The following is a 10,036-nucleotide window of genomic DNA, read 5'->3' on the forward strand; positions in this document are numbered from 1 at the left end:
TATTAACACTACTAGAGCGGTGGGTGCCGAGGTTTTACTCGCGCGGGCGCGGCGCGGGTCGACGAGGCGCGAGGGTGGCCGCAGCGGCAATGTGCGCGAGGTGAATCGGGGCTCGAGGCACGGTCGGAGGACAGCGCGCGGACGGAGGAGGGGAGGACGGGCCGCCAGACGGAGGACGAGGGAGGACGAGCGCCGGACGGAGGAAGGGAGGACGGGGTGGCGGACGGAGGAGGGAGGATAGGGCACGTGGATGGAGGAGCGAGGACGGGGCGCCGGACGGAGGAGGTAGGACGGCCGGGCGCCGGACAGAGGAGACGGCTCGCGGATGACGACAAACGGCGGCGCGGATGGAGGCGGAGGACGATGGCGCGGACGGAGAGGAGGCGGCGACGGGGATGAAGACCACCGGCGGCGACGGGGACGGAGGCGGTAGTGTGACGCCCGAGGAGCTGGCGACGGAGACGATGCGAAGGCTAGAGGAGTAAAAATTTTGCTAAGTTACCGGGTGCGGGGGAGTAGAAACGCCAGTTACTTTTATCCCCCCACCATTTATCTCGGTTTGTAAGAAGAACCAAGAGAAATAGGATTTTAATCTCGGTTCTTCTTACAAACCGAGATAACTGGTCTGTCCATTTACCCTTCCCTTTAATCCCAGTTTTGACGCACCCGGGATGAAAGGGCAACCCTTTATCTCAGTTCGTAAGTAGAACCGGGATAAAAGGTCATGTCCAGGCGGGAACTGAAATTTACCCTTTTGTCCCGATTCTAATTATGAACCTAGATAAATGGCCTTACCAATTGGGATAAAATGTCCCTCTCCTATTTCTCATCTCCCTCTTGTTTTTTGGAAATAAAGTTTTTTTATGTTTTCGCTGGATTTCATACAGCAAAATTTAAAACTTTACATATTTCGAACATGAAAAAATAGATTTAATTAGTAATTATATTTACAATAAGTTTGAATGACTCATTAATTCTACACTACTTATATTACCTTCTTAAATAATTATTTTACTGCATCACTATCATCAAGAAATTATCAATTAAATAATTTATACACGCGAAAATAACTAATTTAAGCACACATGAATTTGTATCAAGTAGTACATGAAATTAATCATAAATGTGAAGCAAATTTAACGCATTACAATGTAACATTAAAAAATTCTTCTTCACGAATGTTCCTTGGTCATGATTGCGGCACAAGTACGGAGCCTCTTCTTTGGATAGCAGGATGCCAGGGTCAACTTCAATAGCGAATGGAGGTATGCCTGCAAATTGATCATAACCATCTGATTGGTCTGTTTTGTCCTCGACTCCCACAATTTTTCTTTTACTTAGAAGGACTATGTGGCACTTTGGCTCCCATGGATCTTCTAAATTTCTCTTGTGTTTGCTAGACATGTCCTTCACATAGAAAACTTGATGCACATCATTGGCGAGTATGAATGGTTCATCACTGTATCCAGTCTTGCTAAGGTCCACTATTGTCATTCCATACTGATCTTTGGTTACGCCATTTAGCTTCACCCATTGGCAACAAAACAGAGGGATGCGCAGTGGTCCGTATTCAATTTCCCATATATCCTCTATGAAACCATAATAAGAGTCCATGCTACCATTTATGCCTATGGCATCTATGCGGACACCACTATTCTGGCTCCTGCTTTTCTGGCCTTGGGCTCTCGTGTAAAATGTATAACCATTTATCTCGTAGCCTTGGAATTTCACGATTGTACTAGAAGGTCCCCTAGCTAACCAAGCAAGCTATGAGTGAATCTCAGAGTTACCCATAAGTTGTTTGCGTAAACAGGAGGGAAAAGTTTCCACGTGGATTCTTGTAAGCCAGGCATCGGATCTCGCCAGGTTTTCGGAAACTAACATCTGCTTGTGCTGATCGATATACGGAGCCACAAAGGTTGACGGCTGTAGAACAGTGTAGTGTGCCTTGTTGAACAAATCAACATCATTGCTCAAACATACTTTCCTTCCAAGGGTGCCCATTCCCTGAAGCCTCCCCTCGTGGCGTGAGGTTGGAACCCCAATCAGGTCAATTGAGTCAATAAAATCAACACAAAACTCAATCACCTCCTCTGTTCCATATCCCTTGGCGATGCTTCCTTCTGGACGGGTACGATTAAGAACATAGTTTTTTAGGACTGACATGAACCTCTCGAAAGGCCACATATTGTGCAGATATACTAGTCCGAGAATATTAATCTCTTTTACTAGGTGAACCAGAAGGTGAATCATAATATTGAAGAAAGATGATGGAAATACCAACTCAAAGCTGACAAGATATTGCACCATATTGTTTTGTAACTTTGTTAGCTTTGATGGATCGATTGCCTTCTGTGAAATTGCAGAGCTTTACGAGCGGCAATCGAACATTCTCTGGTAGAACACCCCTCAGTACAACCGGAAGCAACTGGGTCATCAACATGTGGCAATCATGAGCCTTGAGATTTGTGAACTTCTTTTCTTTCATATTTATTATTCTCTTTATATTCGAGGAGTACCCATATGGGACATTCAGACTATTCAAGTATTCAAACATGCTATCTTTCTCTTCCTTACTGAGAGTGTAACTAGCAGAACGTAAGTAGTGCTGTCCGTTATCTCTCTTTTCCGGATGTAGGTCATCCCGTTGCCCCATTTATTTAAGGTTCCGTCGTGCTTCCAGTGTATCTTTTAAGGACCCATAAACACCCATGAAGCCTAGCACATTCACACAAAGGTTTTTCATCGTGTGCATCACGTCTATTGTGTTGCGGACATCTAGGGTTTCCCAATAAGGTAGCTCCCAAAATATTGACTTCTTCTTCCACATGGCTGCATGTCCGTCATTGTTGTTCGGAACAGGTTGGCTCCCAAGACCTTTTCCAAATACTACCCTTACATCCTTTATCATCTCAAAGACATGTTTTCCATTACGATGTAAAGGTTTTTTACGAGTTTCTGGTGCCCCTTTGAAATGCATCCCACTTTCTCACAGCTAGCGGTGAGCATGGAGAAATCGACGATGCCCCATATAGACCACCTTCTTACAATGCTTCAAATAGATGCTATCTGTGTCGTCTAAGCAGTGGGTGCAGGCTCGATATCCCTTGTTTGTCTATCCCGAACGGTTACTTAGTGCAGGCCAATCATTGATGGTTACAAACAACAGTGCTCACAGGTTAAACATCTCTTGTTTATCCTCATCCCACACACGTACACCTTCTTCCTTCCAGAGCTGTAAAAGTTCATCAACCAACGGTCTTAGTTACACATCAATGTCATTGCCGGGTTGCTTTGGGCCTTGGATAAGTGCCGGCATCATAATGAACTTCCATTTCATGCACATCCAAGGAGGAAGGTTAAACATACATAAAGTTACAGGCCAAGTACTATGACCACTACTCAACTCACCGAATGGATTGAATCCATCAGTACTTAAACCAAACCTTATGTTCCTTTGATCACCTTCAAACTCCGGGAATGCTCTATCAATTGATCTCCACTGAGCCCCATCAGTGGGGTGTCTCAGCATCTTATCTTCCTTACGTTCTTCTTTGTGCCATCGCATCAACTTAGCATTCGTCTTGTTCCTAAACAAGCGCTTCAAGCGTGGTATTATAGGGAAATACCACATCACTTTCGCGGGAACTCTCTCCGTGGGAGGTTGCCCCTCGACATCACCAAGATTATCTTGCCTAATCTTATACCGCAACACTTTGCACATGGGACACGCATCCATATCCTCATATTCAGCACCGCGATAGAGGATACAATCATTAGGGCATGCATGTATCTTCTAAACCTCCAATCCCAGAGGGCAAACAATCTGTTTAGCTTCATATGTTGTGGATGGCAATTCATTATTCTTGGGAAAAATCTTCTTGACAATTTCCAACATCCCCTGAAATGCCTTGTCGGATACACCATTTTTGGCCTTCCATTGCATAAATTCTAGTGTGGTACTTAGATTTTTATGGCCTCCCTGGCAATCTGGGTATAGCAATTTCCTATGATTATCTATCATGCGCTGCAACTTTGATGCTTCCTTCTAAGTTTCGCAATCTCTATGTGCATCCCTAAGCACCTGTTCGAGGTCATCAGTATGGCCATCTTCTGCAAGCTCATCTTCATCAGCCTCACCTATTGTAGTATCTACAAAAGATTAGCCTATAACGTAGTCCAGAATGTTGTCATCATCCTCCTCCTCTTTACCATCTTCCATTACAACCCCTCAGTCGCTGTGATGGGTCCAAACCAAATAGTTAGGCGTAAAACCGTACCTAAACAAGTGGCTATGAATAGTCCCCCAAGAAGCCTCTAAATAGTACTTCTGGTTACTGCATTGGGCACATGGACAAGATATGAACCCATTCTCTAGCTTGTTCGCTTTAGCCACTTCAAGAAAATTATTCATGCCAGCAATAAACACCTTGCTCCGCCTGTCCGTGTTATACATCCAATGTTGGTCTATTTGCATCGTATTACGCAAGCCATCAATAAAATGGACTACAATAAAACTATCCATCACATTGCTACAATTTTAGATAGAAATACACAAATTAAAATTTTAGAAGTAAACAACATCATAAGTACGACAAACTCAAATATTGCTGAAAGTTTACATAGAAATACACAAATTATTTAGCTCATATTTAATTTATAAATAACTAAACTATTAAAAAATTCAATATTTCCCACATAATGTACTTATTCTAAAAATGGCTAATTGCATACCTCTATCTGAAAAGTACTAAAGTATCAAATTACACCTACAATTTATATGGCTACTTTATAAGTATTAAAAACACATTTACTCTAATTTTTCCCTAATACATAAAACTGAAATAATCTCAATTCTACCTCACATTTACTAACCAATCTCCCTCACATTCAAACTATCCATCACATTGTAGCTCAAAAACATGTATAAATACAAATCCTCTACATGCTTAACAATAAACAAAGCTAACCTTCACAACACTTTGGATGGGTGAAATCCCCACGGTAATGAGGAAAAAAAGTTTCAGCAGCACCTGCCCTAGGCTTGCTTCGGTGCCATGGAGAGGATGAGCTTCTCTGTCTTTATGGAGTGGAGTGGCTCGGGCTGGAGGAGTGGAGGTGGACGAAAGGGTACTTGTAGATAAGATTTTATCCCAGTTGGCAAATCCAACCGGTACAAAAGTGCTTTTGTCCCGGTTGGTGATTACAACCGGTTGGAATTACCAACCGGGACAACCGGTTGGAATTACCAACTGGGAGTAAAACGTTTATCCTGGTTGGTAACTCCAACAGGGACAAAAGCTTTGTCCCGGTTGGTGGCTCCAACCGGGGGGGGGGGGGGGGGGGGGGGGGGGGGTAAAGGGTGGCGCCGTCGGTGCCCGGAAACTAGCCGTTTTAACCAAGACTATAGGGTGACCTCTAGTCCCGGTTGCAAAAAAGGAACCGAGAGTAAAGGTACGCCCTATTCTAGCCTACCGTGGCGAACCCCCTTTTCTCCCGGGCCGAAATTAAACCAAGACTAAAGGGTGGGATGTAAATTCAGTTCTCTAGTAGTGTAATAGGTTTTGTGCTTAGTCTAGCCATCCAACCCTGTTTTATATTTTACTGCAATTTGTTGGCAACTTCTTTTTATCGTGTTGTTCATATATATAATAATGGATGGTTGCATTGCATAACTTCTGCAGAGGCTAGAATAAAGAAATTCCTTTATTATCTATAAAAGGAGCAGAACGGGGCGAATGATACAAATGTGCCAGGTTCCAGATTGGTCAAGACCAACGAAATCTTCAAAACAGATCCCTGAGGATAGGAAGTGGTCTATGGTTTAAATTGAGAGATATGCACGGATCACCTGCACGGTTTATCTGAGGTAAGTGAAGAAATATTGGAATAGTTTCACATAAGTGAAGGATAATCAAGTACAAAGTACAAACACAATAATCAAAATTATAAACCAGTTAAGACCTTTTGCAAAACCCAAAACTATGTACGGATATATCACTACCACGATAACAGCTCACATGTCGCATTCCTCATTGTTATTATTGGGTGCACTGAGACTGACCACAGCTGTATATGTATTGAAATTTTGTTGCCTTTAGAAAGATACGAGACACCTTATATATTATTGCTACCTCATTGTAAAGGAGGAGGTACATTAAAACGAACTTTAGTGACCTTTTCTTTATAAGTAGTGGTACTATTTGCTAAATATCTGGATCCTCCAAATATGCTCTTGTGGCCAACTTATGTTAACACAAAACAAATTTAGAGGATAAATTAGCAGTAATGGAGAACTGGTACCAGAAACATTTTGCCATGGTTAGGCGAATGGGAAAAATTCCTTCCTGCTAGTATGGTGCTGGTGCTTTACCAGAGTCAGTGTGCATTTTCAAGCCAGAAATTACCTTTTACTTTGGTAACGAAAGGTACTTAGCTTCATGTGCCATTTTTATACAAACACATTTTGAATTGCACCAAAACGATATGCTTCCAGGAATTAGGGAAAACATTCCACAAGGTACTCAAACTGAAACATGGGTCTCTAGTTAATTAGGAATAAATACCAAAGTATCAATCGACATACATGAGTATAAATTGTGCCAATAAACGGATAATACAATAAAGGAACATCAATAACGCTGCCAGTTACTAGAAAACATTATTTATTCAAATATTAACACACACAAACGAAAACAAAAAAACACACACTGAGAAACAACATTATTTGTTCAAATATTAACTTCATCAGTACTTTGTGAATCCTCCATTCGGATCTGCTGATAGCATCATTCCCTCTCACTAGTTGCACTCGGATCCAACATGTTGCACCTTAAGCCTGTGCAAAGCAAAAATCAAATCATTGTAAATGTTACAGGAAGTAAATTGGCGTTAATAAATAAATAATAGACAAAAATATGTATATATGTATTTCCTATATTATATAGCATTTTTATTGCTTCCCTGAGTAGTTGCTCCTATGTGGATACCTCATATATATAAATATATGAAAATTAAACGTTTGTCCAGCTCTGCATACGGAGAATTTTGCTTGAAATACAGTTGTGACTTGTGGCAAGGGTATTTGGCATGCTACATCCAATGCACTAGTTGCTTGAAAATTAGGAGGCATAGTGACATTAAACTAGAGTTACTACTTACTAGGAGTACTTACCGCTGTCTCTGGGGTGTGGAATACATGAATATCAAGCTCTTTTATGGCATCAGTGGCAGTACTACTCGCGGAATTTGTGAACTTGATAGTTCCATGCGCACTAGCAAATGCCGCAGTCCCACCCGTAACCGACCACTGACCGTTCGGTTTTACCTCAGTGATCCCTGACACCTCAAGTGTGGACCCTGCAAAACTATTTAACACAAAAAATGGAGATCAAGTTTCAGATATCACAAGTCTCTCTCTAACATAATGATCCAATCACTATGGTTTTCACAATTTTATATATTCTGGCAATATAGTCTCGTAATTATAAATAATTAATACTACTCGTTATTTTTTTACTCCCTTTATCCTAAATTATATAGGTCATTTTGGCTTTATTAGATTCATATACTGCTACAGAAAGTATTATCACAGCTGGCTCCAAATCTGCCGTCACGGCCGGCTTTCATCCCCGTCAAATAAAGCTCGGTGGGGATGGGTATCCCCATCACCGCCGGATGAAGAACCGGCGGTGCTGCCTATATTAAAAAAATAAAAAAAAGAAATCCGCCGACCGGACCCTCTGGATCCAACCTGCCGCACCCACCGTAGCCCCGGGCGACCTCCACTGGAGCGTCGGAGCCCCGGGTGTATAGCACTTGAGCCTTGCACCAGAGAGAGAGATAGGCAGGGGGGCAACGTATTTACACTACTTAGCTACCATGGACTGCCACTGCAGCCACTCGTCCACCATGGGCCACCACCGCACCTCGCCCACTGGTTGCCGCCGCCGCCGCCACCAGATCTAAGGGAGAGGTGGTCGCTGCTCCAAGATCCAGGCGCCGCTCCTGCGCTCCCTACCTACGCTCTGCCACCTCGCCCTACCGACACTCCTCCACCGCGCTCTGCCGCGCCTCGCCACGCCCTCCCCCGCTCATTGCCCCACTGCCGCTCCACGCCACATTTAAGATGTGAGGGGCGAGCGGAAGGGGGAGGAGAGAGGTGATGACGGGAGGTGCGGTGATGGGATCTGTGGGGTTGAGGGAGAGGGGATCCAGCGGGGAGAAAGATAGGTGCGGGTGAGAGGATGAGGGGAGGAGCGGATAAGTGTGGGGAGAGGGTGAGCATGGGGTGAGAGAGAGGGGGGTGGACGCATGAGGGGTGGTGCTGGACTCAACTCTAGTTGATGAAAATTTCGGTCCCCCCCAACTTTGACAACAGTTCGTAATACAAACAGGCGGTGATGGTATTTTTCTGTGTCGGTTTGACATCCCACAGCTCCATTTCCTGTAGAATCGCTATATCACTGCCGGTTTACCCAAAACGAATAGTGATAGACCGTCTAGGATAGCTAGTTTTGTTGTAGTGATAGACTTTGTTATGCATTTAGATATACCTGATGTCTAGATGCATAATAATATCAATGGATCTAGAAAACCCAAAACGACCTGTAATTTAGGACGGGCGAGTTCCATGAAAACAGAAACGAACAACTATTGCGTGTGGATGTTGTTTTTACCTGCCGTTGCGGAAGACTATGGTGTGAACAGTGTACCAGCTGGTGGTAGTTTGACCAGCTTGAAGATGAAAGCCTTGCAGACGTCCCACAACATTTTCAGTTGCACTGAGCCCCGTGGTGAGAATCCAGTCGTGGACTATCATAGTGCCAAACCCTATAGGTTCGGATGAGCTTACCATAGTATATTCGTTCCGATTTGGAACACCTGGTAAGTGAGGGAACTGGTGCAAGTACATATGAAGGCGAGTCTCATTCTCTTTGCAGCACTTGCACGGATTTGGATAGATGTCTTCAAGGACGTTGGCCTTGGCAAGGATTGCTGGCATGCATAGGAAGAAAAAAATCAGGGCACGAGAGGGAGTCGCCATATAGTGTATGATTGTGTTGGCTACAAATGCAAGAGGAAAGATAAGGATGCGTAGAGGGTTTGTATAGCTCGTGTGTACCGTGTGAGTGTGGCAAATGAGGGGAAGAGAGGTTGTATTTATAGAATAGCGTGGAGTCCCTAACCCTTTCTTTGTTGAAGAATACATGGAGTGCGAGAATAAAGTAGTTGAGAAAAGTATTCATAAAATTTACGTTCTTGCCCCTTGGCATGCCTTATTATCCTTGCTACTAATCAAGAGACACAGAATCATCACCATGCTTTTGTTTGGAGGAGTACCTTATTTTTATTAATATGCATTAGGAGAGGCACCAATTCATAACTATGTTATTCGAATTGCTTTTACCAAGTAAAGATGTGCTACAATGAACAAATGAATATGAGAAGTGGCAGTTCAGTTGTCCTTGCATAAAAGAGGCAAATATATCTGAAAAATGGACCTGTCATTTTACTTTAAATAAGGTAATTATGAAGCTTCTCTATCTCTCCCTCTCCCTCCCTCCCTCTGTCTCCCTCTCTCTTTCCCCTCACCCACTTGTTTTTGCCTTGCGGAGGTGGGGGGTGCGGAACATGTACCTGAGATTTGCTATTCTTACATTGTGGTAGTGCAATGCACAATTCAGTAAATTTGACATGTCCTTCAAGTAATTTTATTGGGTGCAATGTTGAATTCAGAAGAACTCTATCTGCTGTGGGTCCAATTTACATGCCATGTGGGAATTGGCTTCAAGCATGTCGCATTAGAGGGATCTAGAGGGGTTCCTAGACGTTACAGACGCTGTGGGCCTGTGGTCCCAGTCTGTCATGGAGGTGCATGAGCACGGTGGGCAGTCAGTTGCTCACGAGATGCAAGGTCAGTGTTGTACAGATGGGAGGGACACATGGCTGAATGTATGGAAGAGCATTATGGTGGAGCATAGAAGAGGATATACTTTTAATTTAGTGTTAGCCTTCCAGTGGTTATGGATCCGAC

The 10,036-nt window shown here is 43.5% G+C and overlaps 1 non-coding gene and 1 pseudogene across 1 annotated transcript; both read right to left on the reverse strand.

The window, feature by feature from the left end:
• Positions 1-2,656: 2,656 nt before the first annotated feature.
• On the reverse strand, positions 2,657-3,634 carry LOC140223670 (uncharacterized; annotated as a pseudogene).
• A 2,918-nt stretch (positions 3,635-6,552) lies between these two features.
• On the reverse strand, positions 6,553-9,118 carry LOC117834205 (uncharacterized). The gene is made up of 3 exons (XR_011899036.1): positions 8,679-9,118; positions 7,175-7,367; positions 6,553-6,838 (listed from the first exon to the last, which is right to left on the reverse strand). It is a non-coding gene; the product is annotated as an uncharacterized protein (transcript).
• Positions 9,119-10,036: the final 918 nt, after the last annotated feature.

Source organism: Setaria viridis, chromosome 8 (genome assembly GCF_005286985.2).
Source record: "Setaria viridis chromosome 8, Setaria_viridis_v4.0, whole genome shotgun sequence".
Lineage (NCBI taxonomy): Eukaryota > Viridiplantae > Streptophyta > Magnoliopsida > Poales > Poaceae > Setaria > Setaria viridis.